Source organism: Alexandromys fortis, unplaced genomic scaffold (genome assembly GCF_014885135.2).
Source record: "Alexandromys fortis isolate MF-2015 unplaced genomic scaffold, M_Fortis_MF-2015_v1.1 scaffold_19, whole genome shotgun sequence".
Classification (NCBI taxonomy): domain Eukaryota; kingdom Metazoa; phylum Chordata; class Mammalia; order Rodentia; family Cricetidae; genus Alexandromys; species Alexandromys fortis.
The window spans coordinates 120,836-135,273 of record NW_026067890.1 but is presented as its reverse complement, the minus strand read 5'-3'; positions in this window follow the sequence as shown (position 1 = coordinate 135,273).

The following is a 14,438-nucleotide window of genomic DNA, read 5'->3' as shown; positions in this document are numbered from 1 at the left end:
CCTTTTGGCTCCTATAGTCCATAATCTGACAATTCCATTGGATTCTCTGAACTCTGCCCAATGTTTGGCTGTGGGTGTCTTCATCAGTTTCTATCAGTTTCTGGGTGAAGACTTTCGGAGGATGTTTGGGCTAGGCCCCAGTCTATAAGAATAGCATAATACCATTAGGAATCGAGAATAATTTCATTGACTTTTTTTTTCTATTCATGTTTGCTTCTATCCTAGGTCTCTGTGGTATCTGGCCCATGAGTCTTGACCCTAAGGGGTGAGCTCCCTCTCAGGGTATGAGTCTCCAGCTGGGCCAGTCATTAATTGGTCACAGCAACAATTTCTGCTCCATCTTCACCCTACCACATCTTGTAGACCACATAAATTTTAGATCTAAGAGTTTGTAGCTGGGTTGGCATCCTAATCCCTTTATGGGAAATTTTGTCTGGTTAGCGGAAATGGTTGGTTCAGGCTCCGTAACTCTCCATTGCTAGGTGTCTGAGCTAGGGTCATCCTCTAGATGTCTCAAAGTTTCTTTTACTCTGTTTCTAGTTTATCCCAGAGAAGCCCCCAGATTCCAGTTGTCTCTCCCACTGTATTGGCTAACTCTTACATCTTAATTTAACCCATCTCCATTAAGCTATGAATCACCATGAGGTTGTGGCCTACCAGCAAAGTTTCAGCATGTCTGACTCTGGCAGCGACTCCGTTGCTTCTCTGACTCTGCCTTCTTCCTCCCAGCATTCAGTTCTGTCTTGCCCACCTACCTAAGTTCTGTCCTGCTATAGGTCCAAAGCAGTTTCTTTATTCATTAACCAATAAAAGCAACACATAGACAGAAGGACCTCCCATATACCACATGAATACAAGTTACAAAGAGGAATGTGGACAATGTGGGTAGTAGTGAGTATTGGTTGTGTTCATGTGAGCATAAACACAAATTACACAGGATTCTTTTCTCTTTTTCCTAAGACAGGGATTCTCTGTGAAACAGTCCTGGCTGTTTTAGAACTCCCTCTGTAGATGAGGCTGGCCTCAAACTCATAGAGATCCACCTGCCTCTAAAGGTGTGCGCCACCACTGCCGAGCAGCACAGAATTCTCAAGACTATGAGAAGAATAACGGAATTTGATGGGATCCTTATAGGCAGAACTGATTTTTCAGGTTACTTATGTACTGAGTTAGTTACATTTTTGCTTCATTAAGCTTTGATCAATGCAGTGTCAAACTGTCTTCATTGTCCTCATTTGAAAAATTATTGTTTTGTAGTTGAGCTGTAATTTTTCTTCTAGGTTGGAAAGATTCCCAAAGTGCATGGTTAGTTGCAGTACTCCTGTCTCCAACATATGTATTTTGAAAATGCCTTCACTTCAAATTTAAGTGAAAAGATATATTACTTAGGAGAAGAGGTTTTGCTTTTGTTTCCTCAGGAAATGAGAGGCCATCGATTCATTTGAAGTTAAGAAAAATAATGTTTGATTAAGGAATATCCCTGAAAAATCTTGGATAGAAGTGTGAGGCCCATATGATCCAATGTTTCAGAGGGCCTCTGTTGGAATTTTCTTTGAGTTCTACATCCAGAACAGCCTAAAGACTGCTGGTGGAGATGATCAAGCCTCACAGAATATTCCAGTCAGGACTTGACCATAAACTTAAATTTTCTTTATGTCCCCATAAAATTATCAGCGACTCCAGTCAGTAGGAAATAGCCTAGAAAACTATGCCCACATTGCCAAAAAAGAAATTATGAATGTTTGTCTTTGTTTAGAGAATTGGTTACAAGTTGTTATGGATAATGGTCAGGGAAAAAGCTAAACAAAGGAGATTAGATTTAGAGTTCTTGTTTTGAAAAGGAAAGAAAGGGGGAATGGGAAGTCCTGTGGGACAATGATCTTGTACCCTGTAAAAATTTATCACTTGTCTTGGTTTAAACACTTATTGGCCAGGCAGGAAGTATAGGCAGGGCAACCAGAATAGGAGAAATCTGGGAAGAGGAAAGGCTTAGTCTACAGTCATAACCCAGATGCAGAGGAAGTGAGATGAGAATGCCTCACTGATAAAAGGTACCAAGCCACATGGCTAACACAGAAAAAAATATGCATTAATTTAAGATGTAAGAGTTAGGTAAAAATATGCCTAAACTATTGGCCAAGCAGTGTTGTAAATAATATAGTTTCTGTGTGATTATTTCAGGTCTGGTTGGCTGAGAAATAAATGAGCAGTCTTTGCCTACACATTCAACATATTGAAACTGAATGTCTGTGAAATTTCAATATATGGTTAAGAATGAAAGTAAGAAAATATCAGAGGATTCCTATTAAGATCACAACCATTTGAGATACAAATAAAAGGTGTTGATCTGTGTTCATACAGTATGTCTAACAAGTGGCATGAAATATCTAAGTAGTATGCTGTATGCACAAAGAGCAACTCAATAAATGTTCGAATTGGCCTAAATCCTGCATTTTTACTTATATTCAAGGAAGGAAAATTCAGTAATGAATTAATTAACTGCCAGGAAACAATTATTTTATGTATGAAATCACAGTTGGAAGTAAATTTACAAGACACATGTTTATTTACTAGCATCGTCTTAAATGGAACTATATTTGGAAGTATAAGAAGTACAATTTAATGATCAGAAATATTTTAATAATACAATCACACATGCATAGACATATTTATAAGAGTTAAATAGGAATTTCCAATATGAAGTAAATATAATTTAAAAATTTGCCAATAGACATTCAGGGGTTGGAATGAATGTATAGAATGTGTGTTTAGTTTCTGACTGCCAAATAGAAAAAATTTTTTTTGAACCTGATTCATTTTCTACTATACCTGAGCTCTGAGTTCTCAAAGACATACACAAGGATATTTCTTAATCCTTACTCTATATAGTATTAACATATGGGTATCTCTGATTTTCATTCCAGATGTATTACTAAGACATTCTCCTGTGTCTTGAATTGGGAGAGGATTGTATGTCTCACAATCTTAGTGGTTAAGACAAAGATAAAAGGGTATTTTTCAAGAAAAGCAATCAGCATAAGAGAAAATTGCAACTCTCCAGGGAAAATGCTAGGGCACAGTAGAAGAAATAGATGAGAAGAGAAGATGTGGGCTCAGGAAATAAGACACTGGCAACAGCACATGCAAATAAGTGCTGAAAGAGGAGAAGCCCGGAAGGCACTTAGGAAATGCTGCTCAATGGCATATTTTCTAAGAACTCATCCCCCACTTTACGGAAAAGTACTTAGTTGTTGAATAGTTTGTCTCCAAATGAACTTGGGGGATTTCTGTTGGAAGGGGGTATTTGATGAAGTTGACTGAGAATGCACTCTAAAATATAAAAGCCAAGTAGGGTGTCCATTGGCAGTCTACTAGATAAGTATGACCCCTTTTATAAAGAAATTACAGGTGAGAGAATTCCGTTGTTCTCAAGTATAATTGAACCATTATTAACATCCTGCATCAATTATTTAAGAAACAAAACAAGCCAACTTAAAATTAAGGACTTCAACAATATAAGTAAAATTCTCATGATTCTGTAAGTCTGTTGGGCTCTGTTAGACAGCCCTGAAGGGACTGAAAAATCTGCCTGGGCCACTCACAAACCAGGAGGAAGAGGGACTAACTAGGCAAGTGCTGAAATATAGAAGATGGATTTATTCCTATCTAGTATCCTACTTGAGGTGGTAGAAATGTTGAATTCTGACTGGAACCCTTCTACATAGCCAGGCATCTGAAGCGTTATTTCAGGGCTATAAGAGAATATACGAAAGCTTTAGGCATCTCAGAGGCAGGCTTACATGTGCTGCAATGTCATCTCTGTTGCATCCTTCAGCTAAAGACCAATAATAATATAAGCCCTGCATCACTGGAAGGAGAATAGCAATGTATGGATGCTATTGTGAGAGGAATCGGCAGTAGCCCTTTTTGGAAGTGATTTAACTTAGCAATCCCTCTGACTTCCCATACAGACTTTTCTGCTCTGAGTCCTTCCTTCCTTTAAAACCTCTTCAACTGTGTCATCTATTCAAAATACTATATTAAGATTAGAGAACAATATATACAGATGGGTTTGAAATGTATGAGCTCCTCCTGTTTGTTCAGAAATGTATGTACTTACAAAACAGCTACCTGCTCTTCTCAAGACACTTCCATTCAAACAAAGAAATTATTAATTTGTAGAAGTTAACAAAGTTCAACCATGCTGACTGTTTTCCCCTAGAAGCTAGGAAGAGTTTTCCTCTTAATCCTGTGATGCCATTCGGTGGCATTTCTATGATATTTTTCTATTTATAACTTGTAGTACGGCTTCTTAGATTATGGTTATAAGCCCTCTGAATATGCTTCTTCCATAAGAATTATGTTTATCTGAAGCTCAGTTGGGACATCTTAATGGCTTCTTTTCATTTTCACCTGTATTTGTGTGATGGATCAAGAAGTGGCATATTCGTTGACAATATTTTCCAAAATGTGTGGAAAGCAGGATATTATGGAACATATCCTATGACCCAGAATTGGAAAACTAAATCTGGATCTACACAAGTTTGAGACCAACCACAGCTCCATAACAACTCACTGTCTCAAAGGGCAAAAACTATATTTTCATGACTCTTTTAAGAATCTTTTTTTCACGCAGACTTTCATCTAAATAAACAGTTCTATTTTTTTAAGATGGTGTGCTTATACATTCTGTTGTTTAGTTGAAAAATGTTCTTGTTAGGTTTCTTGGTTGCTGTGATGAAACACGGACCAAAACTGACTTTGAGTAGCAAAGGGTTTATTTGTCTTGTGGGTCACAATCAGTGATGAAGGAAGTCAGGGCAGGAACTTGGAGGCAGAAACTGAAGCAGAAACTTTAGAGGAATGCTGTTTATTGGTTTGCTTTTTTCACTCACCTATCATTCTTATATCTGCTCAGGGATGGCCCCACCCAAGGTGGACTTGGCTCTCTCAAATCAATCATTAATGGAAGTGGAATCAAGAAAATGGAAGCTTGCCTACAAGACAATCTGATAGAAGAGTGTTCTTAGCTGAGGCTCCCTGTTCCAGGTGGCCCAGTTTGTCTCAAATTAACAATAACAACAACAAAAACACACTAAACAGAATATAAAAAGAGGTTATGTAAAATAAAGCATGTCGTAAAATGTCACTAGTTTCCAGAAGAATTTTCTAAGAACAGAGATAAATGCTTTTTGTCCCAAAGTGATGTGAACATAATATTGAATATATTCTTTCTTTTATTTTTCTAATGTCATTTACTTTAAATGTCATCTTTTCATGAATGCAAGTTGAAACAGAAGACAGGAACTCCACAGCCTTTCCCCTATATAGTTATACAACTGTCCTACTTTGCTTTCTGTAGCTGGGTTAAAACACTGATTAAAAAAAAAAAGTAACTGGAAGAGGAAAGTGTTTACTTCTTACATTTACTTCATCAAAATCTACCATTGAGGGAAGTCAGAGCAGGACCTCAAAGCAGGAACGTGGAGGCAAGAACTGGAGCAGAGGTGTGGTGGAATACTGCTTACTAGTTTGTTCTCATGGCTCCCTCAGTTTGATTTTTTGGCTACTCAAAGACTACCTGCCAAGGTATGGTACCATCCACAGTGGGCTGGACTCTGCTACTTCAATCATTAGTCTAGAAAATGTCCCAATTAGATTTGCCCACAGGCCCATCTGATGGAGGCAGTTCTCCAGCTGGGGTTGTGTCTTCCATAAAACTGCAGCTTTTGTTAAGATATCAAAAAAAAAAAGACAAAAGAAAGAAGGAAGCCAACGACTAGTACAACCACTCTTCTGTCCGTCATTACCTATTATAATACCATTTATCATGTATGAATAGAAATAAATTAAGTTATAGGGGTCACTCGGAAAAATTTATTGAACTCAAAGGAGTTGAGGGAACGTGTGATTAATGGTCAATTAGTATGAAGAATTACTCATAAAGTTCAGTTTGTAATTGATTATGAAATGGAAGAGCTGAGTTTTGAGGAATCATGCCCTCAGCCCGTGGAGACTGATGTTATCTTAAGTTAGTGCTTGAAGTGAGTTTAATTGTGGGACACCTACTTAATGTTTACTGACAGTTTGGTTGGTATGAGTGGGGGTGCAAACCTGGAATTCACACTTCTAATGTTATATATGTTCATTGAAATATGAGAGTAAAAGACACTGTGGATTTATCTATGTTGTATCTCATTCTGTACGATGATGGATTTACCTATATTGTGTCTCTATATGCTTCACGATGGTGTCTTTGTTTTCCATGTCACAGCACAAAGTGTCCTTTCTCTAGCTTCCCACAGCAATTTCCTTACTATTGTTCCAAGTTTCATAATGGCCTAGCTGACCCTCCATTTCAGCATAAGTACTAAAGTCAGTGTCAGGTCGTTTGGGTTTGTGTTATACAACATCCTACCTTCAAATGCCAATTATAATCAGCCAACTGCTAACCACTCAGGCAAGATTGAAGGCTTTAAGTTATGTAAAACATTTTCAGTGTCTTTTCTTTCCTTGATTTCCATTCTGCAAGCCAAAGCACTGAGCAACAGCTACTAGGTAGAGTAGATAGAAAAAAATGACACAAGCCAGAAGCCTTTTTCCCACTGTAGGTTTTCATTGGGCCTGAGATAAATTCTTCGAGTTTTAACGTGGATGAGAGTGTGTGGTTTTACTGTTACATAACTGAAAACCATGGCTTAAAGTTATTAACACTTCTGGGACCTGTGCACTGACAGCAGATTCTTCACTTTCAGAGGTGGGAAAGAAGAAATCTCACCTTTTTATTGTGTCCCATCATGTGTTTTTCTAAAGGAGTAGATTCACCACTGACATTTCCCAAATATACTCACATATAATGCTCTACAAGTCAAGGTTAATTCATATTTGTACTATTTCCACAACTATTAGAGATATTTTACAGTCATTTTGAAAAACAAAACCAAAGAAATGGTTGTAAGAAGAAAGACCATATAAGAACAGTATGAAATATTAAGAGCCTTTCAGTTGAACGAAATTCTAAAATATGATCAAAAGTCCTAAAAATTAATTTGTAAGTTCAGCATAAGACTTAATAGATGTAGGTGCCAGCAGCACAAGCCTAATAACACCAGTTCAATCCCTTTCTACTGAGAAAGGCGGAAAAAGAAAAAAAATCTACTTTACAATAATATGCACTGATCTTCATCATATTCTGTGGCATGTGTGCTCATTGATTAATAATAATAGATTTTCAATTAATACTTTGTAAAGGAATATAAAATGGACTTGTATACATGTATCTACACTACAGACATACATAAAAAAATTGAAAGTGGATTTGGTGATCTCCTTCCCTTGGCTCCACACTAGGGCACACAGTCCAGCAGTTTTATTGAAGGCAACAGTGGTCGTATGGACCCCAGGGAAGAAATCACCCACTGCTGTCTAAAACCCTTTAAGCCTGTCCAAGAAGCACAGACTTCACCCCTACCCCTTGGAATCCATATCCTGGCCTACTACTTTGGAAGAAGTTTTCAGCTTTACCAGAGGCCAGTCAGGATTTAGGAATCCCAGGTAAGACACCTTCTACCACCAGCTAGCATTTCTAAAAACCAGCCAATAGCAGCTGACTGCACCTGCACCCTTCTTGGGCTTCATACTAGGGCCTACAGCCATAGTAGTCTTAAGGGAGCCCAGAGTGGTCCTAGGAACTCCAAGTAAGATACTGCCTTCTGCCCCAAAACTCAGAGGAGACCTGCCCTTTCCTAAGCAGAAAAGGAGGAGAAATGGTTTGGGGAGGGAGCAATGAGAATTCAGGGGGAGGAACTGGAAGAAGAGGAAGAAGGGAAAACTGCAGCCAAGATGCAAAATAAATAAATTCATAAAAATAGATTTGTTAGTATAGAAGAGTGAAGTAAGGTTAACGTAAATAATTTATATTTTTAAAGTCATAAAAAATTTAAGTATAAGAATTTAATATTGCCACATCTTAATTTTGTGTAAATTTTAATATTACTAATATTAAGCAATTTTGTAGCATTTTGTGAATTAGTACATTGTATGTAGGTAGTTAAACATGTAAACATTACTAGATTATATATTAATCTATCATATAATATAATAGTATATTAATATATTAATGTATAGGGGCTGGAGAGATGGCTCAGTGGTTTAGAGCATTGCCTGCTCTTCCAAAGATCCTGAGTTCAGTTCCCAGCAACCACATGGTGGCTCACAACCATCTGTAATGAGGTCTGGCGCCCTCTTCTGGCCTTCAGGCATACAGACAGAATATTGTATACAAAATAAATAAATAAATAAATAAATAAAATATATTAATGTATATAGTGATATATTATATATTCGTGGTTCATCAGAGGTCAATTCCAAACTGTTACCCTTAAGAAAATTGTTCTGTCACTGTCTCCAGTCAAAAGTTTTTCATACATTATATGATAAGGCAATACATTTCATACCATACTCTTATTGCTAAATAACTTTCATTTATCTCTACAACAGTGTAATTTTGGTCAGGCTTATGGTGCTCCATCGGACCTGGTAGGCCAAGCATAACATAATCTAATCAGGGGGATGCCATCTATCAAGAAAAAGTCATATCTGTGGAGGTGATGAGCCATGGTCAAGAAAAATTGCTGGCAGTTTGAGTGGTAAGTAGCTATAAAATATCACCAGTTTGATACAAAAATGTTGTTGGGTTTTTTTTTTTCAGAAAGATGATATTATGCTATCAGTCAGCATTGGTAATGACTTGGCTGGACATCATGAGTGGTGATAATTTTATCTACATTGGTTCTTGTAAACCTTAAGTCCTGGGCCCACGCACAGCCTCCTTTGCTATCAGAGCGCTCTCCTTATGCTCATTCTCTTCGCCCTAGGGAAGCTAATTACAGGAGCCAGCTTTAGCCTCATTTTCCCTGGGTTTCTACTTTTTTTCACGGCAGATGCGCTAGTGAACACAAAAGAGACTTAAACTGCATTCCTATTCCAGTAGCTCCAAATTCTTTGAGGTATTTATTTCATAAAATTCACACCGAAATTTGAGGCCTTGGTGAGACTCTAATAGTGCAAGAACTTCTAGACGGCAGAACCTCAATCTATGATAGAGCATATTCTTGTACCCCTATGTGAAGATAAGTATCTTTCACATAAACAATAGATTAGATCAGTATTCATAGTATGGAATATACCATAAGTTACATATCATCCTTGATGTAATGAAAAATGTTATTTTACACTAAAAGATTTTAGGATGTATAGCTGACATCCTGTAACAAAGTGATATGCAGTCTCTCAATTTTTACATTTCTTTTTCTTGTGTATCATATGCATGTGTGCCTTGTCTATGCCTTCAGTATAGTTAATTCTTTGGTTATTCTGTTTAATACAGCACCAATATTGTGAGTCAGTGTAGTTGTATACATAACGTCCAGATAACACAGAATCCTCTTTTTATTAAGTTAGAAACAGAAGGGACAATAAAGCTAGAAGCTAAACTCGAAATAATACTCCTTTATGAATGAATGCATAGTGTTTTTATTTACCTTCACAATAGGATGGACAGAAACGGTTCGTGAGTTTTCAGTGGCTACATCCCATATATGCAAGGTCAAAGTAACAAAAATATCTGATCTGGAATAGCAGTTAGAGCAGTGATTCGATGTCCATACTTCTCTCAAATCTAATTGCACAGTTTTGTCTTTAATGATAGCACGGTAATTTCCATTGCTTCATATTGAAATATTGTTCTGTTTATAATTTGCATCTAGTTCTGGACCCTTGAACTATGTAGCTTAGTTGGTCTATTTCTATATCTGCTATACTTGAACATAGAAAACATATATAAAGGTTGTGATAAGGATATGGTATATTCGTTACAGTTCTACACTTAAGTACAAAATTAATAACTATGGGAAAGGTCCATGGGTAAGTAGACCAAGGCTAGACATGCATAAACACTCTCTTGATTCTTTACATCCTACTCTTAAAGATAACAAAAGAGAGCCATGACTTTGGTTTCCAGGATATTCAGGGATCTATCTTATCATCATGTCTAAATATCCCTTTTCCCTGTGTGGTGGTATATAGTCATTATTCCTGGGTAACTTTGGGTTCCTTGTACTCAAACAACTCAGATAAAAGTATGGAAACTTACTCAATTTTGTAAATTGACCAAGAAACCATTCAAATAAGTGTTGCTGATTTTTATAACATTTATCTATCCATCTTTGGCTTTTGTTTTAATTATAGATAAATAATAATTAAAAATATAAATTCTCTAAGATTCAAGATACGACCATTTATTATTCTGATGTTTTTGAAATTACAATGTTAGTAATTTTTATGTTCTCCCTTTATTATTTCTATAACCCATAAGTCCATCTAGTGTCACTTCTATTTGCATGGGAAGACAGACATCCACTGGAGCACAGACAACCCATCATATGCCATATTCGTGAAGAGAAGCTACTTTTCACCTCTCACTCACAGCATCTATAATTCTTCAAATCTTATATTTTGTACATGCTACATTTTTAAATGCCTGATAAGAATAAATGGTATATAAATGTAATTAATCATTATTTCTTTCACTAGGTTTTTCTGGTTTTAACTGATTTTTGTACAGCTCAGAAAATTTGTTTTTGAAAGATGATCAATATTTTTTGAACAAGTAATGTGTTTGTGGTAATATTTTGGTATTTCTACATCAATATTCATTTTTCTGACATTTATATGGGGTAAGCTCTCTAGCATCCCTGTTTTCTAGTTGAAGAACATGACAAATTACAAAATTAATGTTTGGGGTCATGCAGCTAAACCCCGCCTCTCTAGCAGTTGTGCACAGGACTAATATCCAGTTCTCATTTTGTTCAACATTACCCAAAAAGAAATTCTCTGATTAATTTTGTTATGGTAAGGTTCTACCATTTATTTTCAGAAAATATCATAACCTGTAATGGTATTGCTTCATTATTTTCTCACTCTTTCTATTATATTGGAAAATGCATAGAAAAATAACTTCAATTTTTTTTAATATGACAGCACGTGAAGAAAGAACTTAGTAATAAGTAGATAAGTATTTCTGGAAATTTTCAATGAACCTATGTATGTTACATAATAAACTGGTAACTGGTGTTAGAGATAATGATTACTCTTAGTGTAAAAAGAATAAACAATAAAATAAAAATGATAGAATATGCAAAACTAGTGAACAAGCTTGAAGTCTTCATGAACAAGCTTTTAGCATTTCATTGTTAGTTTATACTTACAAATTTTATTTTTTCAGTGTTTTACTACTTCATCTGTCATGTCTGTCAAGATGAAATCTGTTTAGTACAAAAATTAAATGTTTTAAAGTAGCAACTGTTATTTAGAGAGGCTATAATTATCCCACATATTTAGCATAAACAAACCATTTCCATCTGGAGATCAGAAGAAAACATTCTTCTCTCTTCTCTTTCCTCCTATATTCAGACATGAATACCTAACACACAGCTTTGAACCTGCAAAGTGTAAACTGAATAGGCCAGAAAATCTTTCAACACACTAATATTTACAGATTATACATCTCATTCAGCTTTCACAAAGACAACTTCTATAATTTTAAGTATATGTGAATTTTCATGAATATTTTCATTTATAGCATTTTGTAGCAGGTTTTAAAAAAAGCAAGCCCCACTTCCTTTTGAGAAATAAATTTAAATGAAACTACACTCTAACTTAGTGCTACCAACTTAAGCTTTTCAGGAGATTCTTTGGAAGTTCAAAAGACAAACCCAACCAGTTAGGGACCCTCTTTTATTAGGTGGAGAGATCCATTCTTCCTATCTCAATTTTTTGTTGGCATTCAACCACACAATAGCTTTGCTACACATATATTAATTTATTTAATATATAATATATGCAACTATAATTTATTTCTTTGCTCAGTTCTTCCTCTAATAATGTTATAGGACCAACACAAAATTCGAGGTCATAGGTTACTAAATGTCACTGTCTGCAGATGTGATGACTGACTTTCCATCAATATTACTTTTTAGAATTATAAAACAGACACATCGCTGAACTTGGAAACCCGGGTTGTTATTACTAAAGGAATAGATATGCCAATGAAAATGAGACTCATTTTAAGCCACAATTTACTTGAGTAAATGTGAAAATTCTGAATGTGTGTTTAAAGTTAAAGCATTTCTCATTCTCGTGAGCTTTAATTTAATTTAATCATATAATTCAATAGCAGGAAGGCAATTGAGGCTTTTCTAACAAACAACTAACAGTGTTAATTTCTTAGGTAACAAAAATTGTTATTCCCATGATCACATCACACAAGAAAGTAACTTTTCCTATGGTGTGAAACATCCAGAACCTTCTTTGCTCTGTGACCAAGAAAATCACTTGCTTCCCAACAGCCTCCTTCACACTCCATCCAATTCCCAGACAACTCCTGATGCTATTTTACCTTAGCTGCTCTTGCATTTATCCTTTTGCTTCTCTGAAATAGCACTTAAAGTGATTAAAGCGTATTTATTTATCATAGAAAATATACAAGAGCAAAATGAATATGTAGAAATGGTCTATAATTCCATATTACCTGTTAATTTTTAATGGGTCTATCAGAATCCTATGTAGTTTTACACTGAGCTCTAAAGCATTTTAAAATAAATGTTGAAAGACACTGTGCCATTTATTAAGATCTACTTTTTATTAGCTTTTTCAATATAACTTTTTCTATTCTATCATATTTCTTGAATAATATTTCAATTATTATGCATTATTTTATTTTCATGTAACAGAATTGATTTCACAAAGCATTATTGTTTGTTACTTTCCTCTTTAAATTTTATGTAACTGAAACATACTTGTAAAACTTAAAGTCATAGATCTAAGGATAAGATTATTAAACATTTCTTTTGCTAAGACTTCCCAGGCATGAAAAAAGTGTGTTCTACTTTAATAATGAAAGCAAGGGCTGAGTTTATTCTGTTCACACAAAAAAAATTATTATCACTGTGAGAGAGTAATTCTCTATTGTTTTATCTTAAGAATTGATGTGGGAGTGTCATATCAATCTGTTGATTTCATTGGCTGAGCAATAAAGAAACTGCTGGCCCTGATAGGTTAACAGATAGGTGGGCTGAATAAACAGGATAGGATGCTGGGCGGAAGAGGAAGTGCGGTCAGACTCTGCTCTGCTCCCGGAGAGACCCGACAGCTCTGCTGGAGCAGAGACGCCATGCTCAGCTCTCCCGGGTAGACGCGATAGCTCTGCTCTCTGAGGCACACGCGATGAAGATGGATGTAGGCTAGAATCTTCCCGGTAAGCGCACCTTGGGGTACTTACACACATCATTAGAAATGGGCTAGTCCAGGTGCGAGAATTAGCCTGTAAGGGCTAGAGTTCATGGGCCAAGCAGTTCTTTAAATGAATAGTTTGTGTGTTGTTATTTCGGGCGTGAGCTAGCCAAGCGGCTGGGGTGTTGGGGACGCAGCCCCGCCGCTTCTTATTTCAACAAAGAATATTAATTGGTAGTAAACTGACAAACATTGATGTTTTATATACTTATTTTGTGCATTTTCATTTGTTAAATTGCTTTCTCTTTGCAACTACAGCCCAGTTGTTTGTTTTCCTGAAGTACTCATCATATTGGTTCACTATATTCTTAATGGATAGGCTGATTACACATGATCCCAAAGCTAGCAAAGAATTCACTGAAAAGCAAAAGATGTCCTTGAACTCCTGTTCTTGCATCTCCTCCCCTAAGACCTGGGCCTATAGGTTGCATTGCCATGTCTGGCTTCTAAACCTTCATAAATAAAAATTAGCACCTCCCTTTTCCTGTTATTTACAGAGAGATTCTATCTGACTTGTCATTATTACTAATATCCTCTATAATATTTTTGCTAGACTGATTGGAGTCAATCATACTGTCTATTACTTTTTGTCTAACTTTATACTGTGTATCCATTAGTCTTGAATTCCTTATAATATTGATGGGCTACACTGTATCCTCTCTAATTTATTCTTACAAATAATAAAATCTATGATTTCAAGTAGACTCCATACTGTGTTATACAAAAAAATCCTTTTAAGGATAAAATTGTTTATGGAATAAGTTTCATCAATGTTAATAATCAGTTATCCAATTTTTAATAGGCTAAAAACCCCAGAAAATTTTATTTATAAATAGTTTTATGGGCAATGGTGGTATACACCTTTAATCCAAGAACTTTGGAGGAAGAGTAAATGAGTTTCAGGCCGTCCTGGTCTATAGTGTGAGTTCCAGGACAGTCAGTGCTGCACAGATAATCCCTATCTTGAAAAAAAAATAATAATAATAAAAACAAAGAGATAGTTTTATATCAAAGTACTGGAGTGTCAGATAAACAAGATACCTTATATTTTCTAGAGATCAGTAAATACTAGTTTAGAAAATTTATTT